Source organism: Adiantum capillus-veneris, chromosome 26, assembly GCF_014529385.1.
Source record: "Adiantum capillus-veneris isolate H3 chromosome 26, ASM1452938v2, whole genome shotgun sequence".
NCBI classification, from domain to species: domain Eukaryota; kingdom Viridiplantae; phylum Streptophyta; class Polypodiopsida; order Polypodiales; family Pteridaceae; genus Adiantum; species Adiantum capillus-veneris.
The window spans coordinates 81,314,700-81,328,635 of record NC_140956.1 but is presented as its reverse complement, the minus strand read 5'-3'; positions in this window follow the sequence as shown (position 1 = coordinate 81,328,635).

Below are 13,936 nucleotides of genomic sequence, written 5' to 3'. Positions count from 1 at the left end.
TAAACCTGCTCTAAGTATCATTAGCCATTCGAATCAGGAAGCAAACCTTCCATAACCCGTAATAATCCTAAGCTAAACCTCCCGAGTGATTCGAATCTCATTGAAGCCCAATAATCCTAAACCGATTCATCTTAATCCTGAGCCAATTCATCTCAATCCTAAGCCGATCTATCATAATCCTAATCCAAAGCTTGATAGTTATGGTAATTCTAAGCCGCACTTATGCAAAAAACTTCCAAAGCCGTAGCTGAAGAGAAGATTAGGCTCTCTCGACCTCGACCTTGAAGCATCAAAAGGGAGCAAAGCAGGTCATTATTAATTTTCTTGATTAGCACCTGGATTAAGCCAGGTTCCACCTTGTAAGGAGCATAAAGCATCCATTAGTGATTGATTAATCATGGATACTGTTCATTAACTGGTACTAAGCAAATTATTTGTTTTGAGCTCTATTTCTGCTAATTGTGTCTGTTGCACCTCTTTTCCCCGCACCTCTCATAGCCAGGGGCCCGATGCCTTCCCAGCTCACCTTTCACACACTTATCCCCCGACATTCTTGGTGAACCCGATGCGAATCGATCCGGGGTGAGAAGTGTGGTGGAAGAAGATGTTGACACTGCAAGAGGCTGCCATGTAGCAAATGATGCAGTAGTTTGTTGCTTACATGCAACAACAACAGGCTGCCCCACAACAGTACAATTTACAAGAGAGGATCCGTAAAGCTTGGCACACGGTTATCGAGAAACTGCATCGATTTGAAGGCCGGGATATTAGCAAGTTTTGCAATATCTACGAGCAGGCAATGGAAGAGAATGGAATTGATGATCATAATGTAGTGGAAGGGTTCCATTCAATTGCGGAGCCGGAACTTCGAAGCCGAATTAAAGAAATTTCGGCGGTTCAAGGCCCGAATTGGTAGGATTTCAAGAAGGCGCTTCAGGAGGAATACTTCCTTGAGGATTCGCAAAGAGTAACAAGGCAAAGCTTTATGAAGTGGGTGCAGAAGAAGAAAAAAAATCTATCTGGACGAGAGTTATTACTGGAATTTGAGAAGAAATCGAGCAACTGTCCTCGACAAAGAAACATTCAATGAGGGATCAAGAGGTTGAGCTGTTCATTCAGGCTGCTGATCCTCGACTTCAAAAGAGCCTAGTGCAGTGGCTGGAGGATTCAACAAGAGAATTGGGCTTAACATCCGACTGGAAGGTAGTCACTGAAGCGGTCAACATGATCGTGAAGGGACATATGAGAGTCGATAAGCTGATCGTGGATGACATCATGGATGTTGTGGAACAGGAACCTAAAGAGAAAACAACCTCGGCAATACCCAGAGTGGAGGAGCCTGTTCTTGACGAATTGGTGAAAGGTATTCAAGAATTAAATTTGAATTTTAAAGCTATTAAATTTGAAGGACTAGCTGCAAAGGGGTCGACATCGGAGCCTAGACAATAGCCACCACGCAAAGGCTAGGACCAATGCATGTGGTGTGACAATGAAGACCACAAGTACGTTAACACTAGGTTGGTAACCTAACAGGACATAAAAGTGTCCTTTCAGGGTTTTGAAAAAAACCTCCAAAACCATAGTAGATCCACTCATTTTGTAAAATCCTTTCATGAGGTTATAGTTTAAGGCCTACTACACATTGAAAAAATAAGAAACTTTTAAAATTTCTCATCTTTTGGTCACACCAAGCCTCCAAAGTTGATGGACCAGTACATTTTTATCAAAACAGTCATTTCTTACGTTTTGTTGCATAAAAATAGGATTAGGGATTTTTGTAGGACTTGAGATAAATTCCCTAGTTAACTTCAATGGGTTGGTGATCAGAACATATGATTGCTTCTCACTCACTATTTTTTGTTTTGCCAAAAGAAATAGGTACAAAAAAGTTGAATTTTTACCATTCTGCAAACCTATCATCAAAGTTTCTATCTCCACGCTCAATACAAATAATATATGCATGTTTTGTTAGTTCCCTATTGTCCTTTAGGTTCATAAGGAGCCATGGAGCATGTCAAAATAATAATATATCTCTCTTACCAAGGGGAATCTTGGGGACAAAGATGAAGTGCTAAATACAGCAAACATGAAAAAACTGGGTTCAACATTATGAGTTGTAGAATCCCATAGAAACTATTCAATATCTAGCCAAATTTGATCCTTATGACTAGATATGGTTACTACCTACAAAATGCATGTAGTTGTCACAAGAAACTTACAATATTGAAAAAGCTATACTTGATATACTAGAATGTTTCGTTTTCTTCTATAATTGAAAAAATTAACCATCGTTGTCTACTATGAAAAATAGGGTATTAGGTGCCCCAAAACTCAAGGAAAATTAGCTTTATGTTACAATATGCGACATAGAAAATCAAAACTGCATTTGGATATCATGAAAGCCACCAAAAAATCATAGAAGAACTAAAATTGGCTAAAAAACAGGATTTGATAATTTTTGTAATTTGGTCATAACTTACAACACTACAACAAAAAAACGTATTATCGACGCAACCCGTCGCTATGCGCATCGCTGTGAAACCAGTTGCTATTAGCAACGCGGATAGCGACGCACATAGCGACGACCATAGCAGAAAAAAATTTTCTTGGGCAGAGGGCAGGTAGCCTCGCCTGTGCCCAGTTAAAAGATGGACACAGCCACAGCCAGACTTCCTGCCCTCTGCCCAAGAAAGCGAGCAGCACCAAAATATCAACCATGCTCCCGCGCGCAGAAATTTCGACAGAGTTCCCTTTGTTGTTACATAAACTTTTCAAAAAAAACCATATCATGTATACGCCTCCTACATGCTATCCATGTAGGATCTCACATGAGATTTAAGGCCAATGAAAGACAACCGTACCAACTGAAAAGCATAGCCATAACTTAAAAGCATAACCATAACTTAAAAGCATAACCATAACTTAAAACCATAACCGGCTATAACTACTTTGATCAAAACCATAATGCAGATAACCATAACCATAAACAAAATTAACAATAACCATAAGCCCAACCAGAAAGAGAACTGTTTATACAATGACAATAACAATAATCATAACCATAAGGGAAACAATAACTGTGTGAACACTAACTGTTTGTACAAAAAAGAGACACAAAAGCGTGTCTGTGTCTCACAAAGCATATAGATGAAATCTGGTCCACTAATGACTAGGCGTCGCAACCTGCACATAGGACAACTCACAAAATTAGTATTGATATTACTTCACATATACTCACTTAATTAAATCAACTCACACATATTAACGTCTCACCTCAAGCGATCAACGAGACTGTAAGACCTCCCAGTCTACAGGCTCTCCTGAAGCTTCAAGATCATTCAGTACTTCATAGATACCTCTGCGATATCCATCTGACTCCTCCTCGCGTGATGGAGCTCGATGCATCGCAAGATTCTGCATTGTGAGGAGTTTTTTGGAGCAAGGGATTGCGCATATGTACATACACATGCATGGTGCATCAAATAAAGAATTGCCCATTTTTCAGAGCCAGGTGGTTACGTGGGCCCCACATGTGTACAGGTAGGACAGCATGTACATAGTGCATCGATTTTCACTATCACCAGTACTAGTATGTTTTTTCTACAATAATGAGAAGTTTATAGCACGTAAAACTTCTCGAGGAAGCTATCCGCGGGCCGACGACATGAGGTAAGCAGGTGCGTCAGGAGGGCGAACGGGGTCAATATTTCCACGCAGATGAGGACGCACACAACGTGGGTGTTTTCTTGTGAGAGTTATGCAGAAAGGTCATCATTAGGACCACTTTTTGGGGCCACTTCACGTGGTTGCGAGACGCATTATTGAAAAGAAATGAGTGCCAGGTGTGCGGATGATGCAAAAAGGTGACAACTATGCACTGCGAGGTCAGTTTTTGGCCTGTTCGGGGTCCGTTTGAGGTCATCTAAAAGGCCAAGGGTGCCCAACTAATAAATCTAAGTGTGGGAACTGGAAAAACTGAGAGAAGATAAGAAAAAACTTGGAGAAGAGAGGAGAAACAGCCGCAGGTGTGTTTTTGCTCAATTTGGAGCCTGTTTTGGCCGTAAACTGCTCATCCGAAGTCAGATTTGAGCACTTTGACATTGTAGACTGGGGTTATGGGCCGTTCCGGACGCGATGGCGCTATCCATTTTGCCAAATTCCTCACTTTTTTCCTAATTTTTTTGTTGTGTAAGTTCTCCTATGAGCGAAGCTTCCGCTCTAGTTTCTGATTGTATCTGGTATCTTTTACCCATATTGTGTGAGCTATTTGCCCCATTGGTGTTGGCCCAAGCTCATTTATATCTAAACCTCAGAAATTCTCCTCTTTTGAGCTGAATTTTTGGGTGTGTGTGTGTGTGTGTGTATGTGTGTGTCTCTGTGTGGAGTGGGCAAGTGGATAGTCTCTCTCCTCTCACTCCATAGGTGTGTTTCCTGTCTCGGCTAGGTGGTTGTGTAAGCCGAGTGGTGCCCCATAGTGTGTGTGTGTGTGTGTGTGTGTATCTTTCCAAGAGTGTGTGTCGGGTCGTTATAGAGGCGTTCTGTGTATTTTCATCCCGCTCACATTCTTTTGGCACCCCCACGGAGGATCTTCTTCAAGTACCTTCTGCTTCGAGCTTCGAGCTTCGAGATTCGGGGCTACAGGTTACAGGTTACAGGTTACAGGGACAGGTACAGGTACAGGTGATTCACACAGGTACAGGTAGCTGGAGTATAGTGATATACTAGCAGTGATGTCACTTGCAGTTGTTGTGGGTATGCATCACTTGGCGCCTATTTGAGCGCATTTTTTGCTGGATTGTACGTTACTTGTGAAAATTGCCATTATACGCATTTGTGGAGCCATACTTGGTTGTATTTGGCAGTCCCAACCATTTCTGAGACTTGGTCTGGAAGATAGTCATTTATGAGACTTGACTATACGCGATTTGCATTAGCCTTCGTGTGAGGGTCGATAGCGTGAGGTTTTTATTGAGCTGGGGGATTCTCAAATGTGGAGATCCTTTCGGTGATACAGGTAGCTAGAGCACCCTTTTTGTGACCTCGCCATAGGCTATGTACTAGTGAGTCCTACTTGATGCTCGGGTTCTATTGTTGACAGTTTATGCATACATATACAGTCTATATTTTGGGTTCCTACTGCTCTATTTCTGGGGAAACTCTGCCAAAATTTTTCCAAGTTATGACGGCTGGTTTTTTGGTCTTTTGAGCCATTTATGCTGTTATGCTGCTGAAATTTTGGCAAAATCAGAGGTTAAGTTAGGTGTCCCTTCTTGGGAGCTTCATGGTTGGCTTTAATGGATGATCAAAATGGCCCTCAATTCACTCCATTTCATTTAACTCAAAGAATCCAGATAAATGTTCATGTGTCCAGAAAGTTTTTTTTCCAGCAGCGCATAGTCTTTATGTTCGGGCCAAGAAGATCATGAGAGATCTTGGAATGTCCTTTGCTTGTTGTAATTCCGATGATCAACTATGAAAACTCATTTGATGTGCATGTGTTTGTCCTTATCTAAAGTTGAGCTTCATTGAAGTTTCTGGGGATTGGGTAGTCAAAAGTTTTGGGTTCTTGCACGTGTGTTCAAAGGGGTTCTCAAAGCATTGTAACTTGGGTAGCCATGGCTTTCTCTTATCTGGAGTTTCATGGAAGAAGTGATGAAGATGTGGAAGATTTTTTGGAAAAGATGGAGGTTGCCTACATTAGCAACCAGATTCATGACCCTGCGCAGATGTTACGTCTTCTCCAAATTTGTTTGAAGAGTGATGCACGAGTCTGGTCCAAAACATTTGAAGAGGAGTTGCGTATGGCTGATCCACTTGTAAGATTGAGTTGGGACAATCTAAGGCATGGGTTGGAAGTGGAGTTTGTGAAGATAGAAGATCCTGACAAAGTGTGGCAAGAAGTACAAGGTTTGGTGCAAAAGGAAGGTGAGCCAGTAGATGCGTATATACGTAAGTTCTCATTGGCATGGGAGCGAATGTGCAAGGCCTTAGCACCATAGGTACCCCCGCCTGACATGATGAAGAAGGACAGGTTCTTGGCTGGTCTTTGGGAGAATATACGTTGGAGAGTGGAGCTAAAGAAGCCTAGGACATATGAAGATGCACTAGAGGTAGCAAGGAACAAAGAGTGGAAGTTGAGGAAAATGAGCCAGTTAGGGGTGGAGTCTTTGCCAATGAGGTCTGAATTTCAGCCTATAGAGTCTTTACAAGTTCGCATGTCAGGGGTTCATCATGAACCAATGGTTCCTGTTACTACTCAGGTTATGCCAACAGTGGTCACTACATTGGTGCAAGATGATGGGCTAAGGCAAGACATGAGGCAAGTGGTGGATTTGATGAAGAATCTCAGCCTAAACATGCTAGGTCAAGTGGGAAATAATCCAGGTCGAGGGAGGTTTGCAAATCAGCCAGGAGGTGAAGAAAGGCCTAGGAATGGTGTTGGACAAAGCAATGGTAGGTTTTGGAGGCAGACGCCCACATGTTACAATTGTGGAGAGTTGGGTCACATCAGCCCGCAATGTGATAAGCCACCAAGGATGGGGGGAGACATGTATCCATTGCCAAGACAGGTGCTAACTAGGTCAAATGATTATGGCATCGAAATTAAGGGAAATGAAGGAACCAATGGACTGACCCAGGAGGAAAAGGGAAAGACAAAAGTGCTAAGTGTAGTCACCTTGGAGAAGGCATCAAAGCTAGAGGATACATTAGTGATGCCTATTGGGAAGAGGACCACAGAGGATAAGGAAGGAAGAAGTGCCCCATGTCCTAGTAAGAAGAAAGGAAAGATCCATGAAGGCGAGGATGTCAAGGCCAAGAGGAAAAGGAGAGCTCGTCGAAAGTTTCATGTTTCAGATTTTCCACTAGGGGATGGGCAATTAAGCTATGACTTGAAGGAGGATCTGAAGAGCAGGGAGGCAGATGTTACTTTTGGGCAGCTTATAGAGATGGTGCCTAAGCTAAAGCGACAGTGAAAGAGGATGGTTAACCCAATGGAGAAAGAGCCAGAGAGAGGTTCAGTAAAGGTGTTGGCAATGGATGAGCTACCAGACATTTGTCCAATAGTAGATGTGTGGCATAAAAGGAAAAATTTGGGACAAGGTTATGTGGATGGAGGAGCCCAAATATGCGTCATAACACACTCATGTGTTGAGAAGATGGGTCTCACAATGACTGAGGTGTCAGGTTTTCGGATCAGATTGGCAAACCATCAAAAAGTAAAATGCTTGGGTGTTGTAAAGAGCTTAGAAGTGGAGGCATATGATGCAAAGGCAGTGGTTGATTTTCATGTGATGCCAGCAGGGTTGGGAGCATATCCTATTATATTGGGCAAACCATGGTTACGTGCAGTGGGAGATGTTCAAGATTGGCGACATGGAACGATTAGCCTCTATGGAAAGACAGGTACCAAGAAGCTTTATAATATGGACACAAGGAAATGATTAGAGAAGCTTTATGAAGATGAGAATGAGTCTAGTGATGAAGACTCTTCCACGCTGACAGATGAGGACAGTGATAGCACTACGAGCAGTGATGAGAATGCTGATGTTGCATTTCTTTTGATGGACAAAGAAATCCAGGAGTTTGGTTTAGTTGCATTTGCGAATGAGGTTGAAGATGAAAGTGAAGGGCCTTATGAAGTGATTAAAGGGCTGATGCAAACCAAGGTTGAGTTGTCAAAGAAGCAGGAATTGATGACACAAATGATCAGTGGAGACCTCTCAGCTATGGAGAAGGATATATATTTGCATATGCTGGCTAGTTTTCCTGATTTGTTCATTACTTCATATGAAGAGATCAGAGGGTTCAAGGGTGAAGAGATGCATATAGAGCTAAAAAAAGGTGCTAAGCCAGTGTGGCAAAGGCTAAGAAGGATGGGTCAAGAGCAAATGGAAGCCTTGCGAGAAGAGGTGGACAAGTTATTGAAGGCAGGGTTCATAGTCCCTGTGGAGACCACAGAATGGGTGAGTCCAGTTGTAGTCAGTCCAAAGAAGGATGGGAAGTGGAGAATTTGTGTAGATTTTAAACCCTTAAACGCAACCACTAAGAAGAACCCATATCCTCTTCCATTCATCGATCAGATCTTGGATTCAGTGGCAGGTTATGAGAGGTACAGTGTGTGTGATGGTTTTTCAGGCTATTTTCAATTGAAGATTGCTCTTAAAGACCGCACAAAGACCACTTTTATTACGCCACGGGGCTGCTATTGCTACACAGTATTGCCATTTGGGTTTTCAAATGGACCTTCCTTCTATCAAGAGAGAGAAAATTGGGTGTTGGAACCATTCATTGGTAGTTGTGTTAAAGCTTTTATGGATGACTTCTGTGTTTATAGCAGTAGGGTTGAACACCATGAGAAGCTGCAGATGGTATTGGCTCGATATGATGAATGTGGAGGACAACTAAATCCAAAGAAATGTCATTTAGCACAACCAAGGGTGAAGTTATTGGGCCATATGGTGTCAGAAAATGGCATTGAGGCTGATCCAGATAAGGTTAAGTCTATTATTCTTCTTCCATCACCTACGAGTACGAAGCAATTGGAAACTTTTATACACAAAGTGAAGTACATGGCACGGTTTATTCCATTGTCTTCGCAGCTTCTTTATCCATTACAGCAAGTGGAAAAGCATGATCCATTGCAATGGGATGACAAGTGTGAAGAAGTGTTTCAAGAGGTGAAAGAGGTGTTAGGGGGATTGTCAGCCATGCAGGCTCCTAATTGGGAGAAAGTGTTTTATGTAAATCCATCAGTAGGGGATGATGCCATTGGAGCCATGCTATTGCAAAAGGGGAAGGGCAGCCATTATATGAGGCCAGTGTATTGTGTAAGCCGAGTGAAGTTGGTAGCGGAGAGAAAGTTCTCGGAAGTAGAGCTAGTGATGACCAGTGTAATATTTGCTTGTCGACAACTTCGTCATTACTTGCTACCACGGAATTTTGTTTTCTTGACGAGTTATGCCTTTTTGCCACAGTTAATTAATGGTACTAACATGTCAAATGTGGTGAAGAAATGGGTAATTGAGCTGCAAGAGTTTGAGTTCTCTTTTCTAGTGGAAGATAGTACAAGGGCTACCCTAGCTGATTTGTTGACCTACAAGGAGAATCCCCTTATTGTTAAGGAAGAGGTGGTGAGAAAGGTAGTTGAAGAAGTGCCAAAGATCAGCAATGCACATGTGTTGTTCTTTGATGGTTCATACAGAAAGAGCCATGATGCAGCTTCAGGGGGTATATCACTTTATGATCCAGAGGGGAAGCTAGTATGCAAGAGAGGGTTCAAATTGGATGCTCATAGTAACAATGAGGTTGAATATGCTACTCTGGAAGCTGGATTACACATTTGTTTGAAGCATGGGGTTCAAAGGTTGAGCATAAAAGGTGATGCCTTGTTAGTGGTGAAGCAAGTGCTGGGTGTGTGGAAGAGCAAGAACACCTCATTGAAGGAAATGTGCTTCAGAATTAAAGGCCTGTTAAAAAAGTTCGAAGCATGGAGCATCAGACACATTGAACATGCTCTAAAGGGAGAGGCACATGAAGCAGCTCAAGGCATGATTGGGGAGCTATTTGTGTTGAGGACCACTTTACCTCTTTATCATGCCCGGGAAAGTTTGGCTCAAGAAGAGGAGTTTTTGCTAACAGGAATCATTCCAAAGGAGATTGAGAAGTCTAAGAAGTATGGCTTTGTGCATAGAGCATATAGGAAAAAATTGATTGGTGATGTCTTATACATGAAAGGCGCTGATCTCGTGTTGAGACGTGTACCTTGGCGAGAGGAGCTTCACAGAGTGTTGGAAGAGAATCATGAAGGCGCATGTGGTGGCCATTTTGCTCTAAAGATCACCTTGCATAATATTTTGCAAGAGGGATATGTATGGCCTAGTTTGCACAAGGATGTTCACCATTGGTGTAGGTCTTGCAATAGGTGTCAAGCATTTGGGAAGAGGGTGTTGAAGCCAGAACTACGAAAAACCATTATGGCGTTTGATGTGTTTGAAAAGTGGGGGATTGATGCAATAGGCCTGTTACCTATCACAAGCAGGGGCAAAAGCTATATCTTGACGGCAGTGGACTATCTCTCTAGATGGGCAGAGGCTATAGCAGTAAAACAGATCACTGCAAAGGATGTGGCAAAATTTGTGTATGATAAAATATGTTGTAAGTTTGGGGTGCCATTAGAGCTACTTTCAGATAAGGGGCCAGGATTTAGAGCTAAACTGCTAGACTTCTTATGCACAAAGATGAAGATTAGGCACCAGCATACCACTCCTTATTACCCGCAGTGTAATGTCTTAAATGAAAGATTCAATGGTGAGTTGGTACAAATTCTTTCTAAAGTGACAGAGCACCAAGGAAAGAATTGGGATTTGGAATTGCCTAGTGCATTATGGGCTTACCGTACTTCGGTAAAGACAGGTACAGGGTTTACTCCATTTCATTTGGTGTATGGAAAGGAAGCACTATTGCCTGTGGAGGTAGAGTTGCCTGCAGTCAAGATGTTAGAGAAGTTTCTTGGGCCGCCTAGTGATTCATTCAAAGAGAGGCTCTTGCAGTTACAAGAGGTCCAGTTGGATAGGATGAGCGCATTGGAGCATTATGGGCAGATGCAAGATAAGGCTTTGGCAAAGATAAATGAAAAGGTCAAAAGTAAGGGTATCAAGAAACATGACTTGGTTTTGCGCTACAACAGTAAGCTGGAAAACACCTTCCAAAAGAAGTTTCAAATTAAGTGGGAAGGCCCTTTCAAGGTAGTGGAGTGTTTTCCAAATGGCACATATCAGCTGGCTAACCTGGATGGTGTTCTACATAAGTCAAGGATAAATGGATTGCGTCTTAAATTATATCATGCTAGATTGATGATGGTGGAGCAAGATGAGCTGTCTGTGGATAAAGCAGTGTTGGTTAGGGATGAGGAGACCTGTGATGCGGCGAGTCTCATGTCTCTCTTTGCTGCTGCTGATCATGAATGATCTAGCAGGCTAGGGGAGGGGCAAATTATTTCAGGAGTTTTTTGGAGCAAGGGATTGCGCATATGTACATACACATGCATGGTGCATCAAATAAAGAATTGCCCATTTTTCAGAGCCAGGTGGTTACGTGGGCCCCACATGTGTACAGGTAGGACAGCATGTACATAGTGCATCGATTTTCACTATCACCAGTACCGGTATATTTTTTCTACAATAATGAGGAGTTTATAGCGCATAAAACTTCTCGAGGAAGCTATCCGCGGGCCGAAGACATGAGGTAAGCAGGTGCGTCAGATGGCATCTAGTGGCGTCAGGAGGGTGAACGGGGTCAATATTTGCACGCGGATGAGGACGGACACAACGTGGGTGTTTTCTTGTGAGAGTTATGCAGAAAGTTCATCATTAGGACCACTTTTTGGGGCCACTTCACGTGGTTGCGAGACGCATTATTGAAAAGAAATGAGTGCCAGGTGTGCGGATGATGCAAAAAGGTGACAACTATGCACTACGAGGTCAGTTTTTGGCCTGTTCGGGGTCCGTTTGAGGTCATCTAAAAGGCCAAGGGTGCCCAACTAATAAAGCTAAGTGTGGGAACTGAAAAAACTGAGAGAAGACCAGAAAAAACGTGGAGAAGAGAGGAGGAACAGCCGCAGGTGTGTTTTTGTTGATTTTGGAGCCTGTTTTGGCCGTAAACTGCTCATCCGAGGTTGGATTTGAGCACTTTGACATTGTAGACTGGGGTTTTGGGCCATTTCGGACGCGATGGCGCTGTCAATTTTGCCGAATTCCTCACTCTTTTTCTGCTGTTTTTGCTCTGTAAGTTTCTCCTATGAGCGAAGCTTCCGCTCCAGTTTCTGATTGTATCTGGTATCTTTTACCCATATTGTGTGAGCTATTTGCCCCATTGGTGTTGGCCCAAGCTCATTTGTATCTAAACATCAGAAATTCTCCTCTTTTGAGCTGAATTTTTGGGTGTGTGTGTGTATGTGTGTGTCTCTGTGTGGAGTGGGCAAGTGGATAGTCTCTGTCCTCTCACTCCATAGGTGTGTTTCCTGTCTCGGCCATGTGGTTGTGTAAGCCGAGTGGTGCCCCATAGTGTGTGTGTGTGTGTATCTTCCCAAGAGTGTGTGTCAGGTCGTTATAGAGGCGTTCTGTGTGTTTTCATCCTGCTCACAGCGTTTATACAAAAATCAAAGTAATAAGAATACATGATTCATCGCGTTTTAAAAAATGCCATAGTTAAGATTGGATTAGAAACTCACAAACTTATAGAGAAAGGTGTCGAAGCCTCCGCTGCCAAGATGAGAAGTCCCCCTAGTCATCTGTTGTACCTGCGCGGCCTCACGCTACTGTCTGAACCGCGTGGCCGCTGTCCGCTCATCCTCCCTGATCTGCAGCCACGTCTCGTGTGGGATGCCCGAAGGCTTTGGCGAGCTGGTCCTGAAAGCCTTCCGAGCTGCATCTCGTCGATGTTTGATGGTGTCCCGTGCAACACCCTTGATCCACCGCGCCGAAACAACGGAAGAACCCGGAGCAGGCTAGTACTCTCTCAGGATGGTCTCCACTATGTAAGTGACTTTTTCCTTTTCTTGCTGATCCCAAGACGTTGGAATGCTGGTCGAAAATTGCAGCTCCACGAGCTGGCGAATCCGCTGTCGCATCTCAGTCCCGACTCTATCCATGTCAACAGAACCATCTGGCCTGGAGGGGGGCATTGCATTGCCAGCCGGGAGAAGTTGCTCCCGCAATAACCTGTTTAAGCCATATTAAATTAAAATTAAAGCTCTTCGAGCACATCATCGTTGCAATCGGAAAATCTCTTTTGTAAATTACGTACGTAAACAAAGCAGTGACGCTTGCATCTGACCACCCGTACACTGACTAAAGATTCAAAAATGCCAGACAAGTACGAAGCACATATATTTTGGCGCCTTCATAGATTGGTTGACATGCCAACTTTCTCAACATGTCTTTAGGAGATATGCGCACGGCTTCTGGTGCCGCTTTGTTCGCGTTCTCCTCGCTTGTCTGGAAGAAGGCATCCAGCATCTCCTCCATGCGGTCGTCTTCTGTCTATAAGCCCTTTTCGGCTTCCATCCGTGGCTCTATATTAGTCGGACCTTCACGCATAATCTTTTTTCTCTCTCTCTCAGATGTAGGTGCTATGTCGCGGAAATCAATGCCCGTTTCGTAGGAGTCGTATCGCAGATTCTATACGGTTTCTCTAGCAAACTCTCCGTACTTATGCACATGCTCATTACATATCCTACGCTTGCGTAGGATTTGATACTTGCAGAGCGTGCACGAGCATTCAATCTTTTCCTCCATGTTAGTTGATGACGTTGCCATCTACAATGATTATGAATGTTGTTTTAATATATATATATATATATATATATACTCCTCACAATGTAAACTACCTCGCATTCTCTAGTCTTGCCCAATCTCCGTACACCTCGGTCCAGAGGTGTACGGAGAACAGGACCATCGGGTCAAAATCTCGTCTTTACTGGTCAAATCCTATATGGATAGACACATGCGTGCACTCCCAGGTGTACATGGCAATGCATGTAGCAGGCAAAACCCCTTTGCCTCTTTTAGTTCCATAGTTTCTTCTCTGTCTATGTACCCAATCTCTCGTTCTTTCTCTCTCGATCTCGCTCTCGCTATCTCTCTTTCTCTCTCTCTCTCTCTCGATCTTGCTCTCGCTATCTCTCTTTCTCTATTTTCCTATCTCTCTCTATTTCTCTATTTTCCTATTTCTCTGCCATAACTCCTGGAGCTCCACTTCCCTATCTCTCTCTCTCTCTCTCTCTCTCTCTCTCTCTCTCTCTATATATATATATATATATATATATATATATATATATATATATATATATATATATATATATATATATATATATATATATATATATATATATATATATATATATACATAACTCTCTCTCTCTACTTACCTCTCTCTC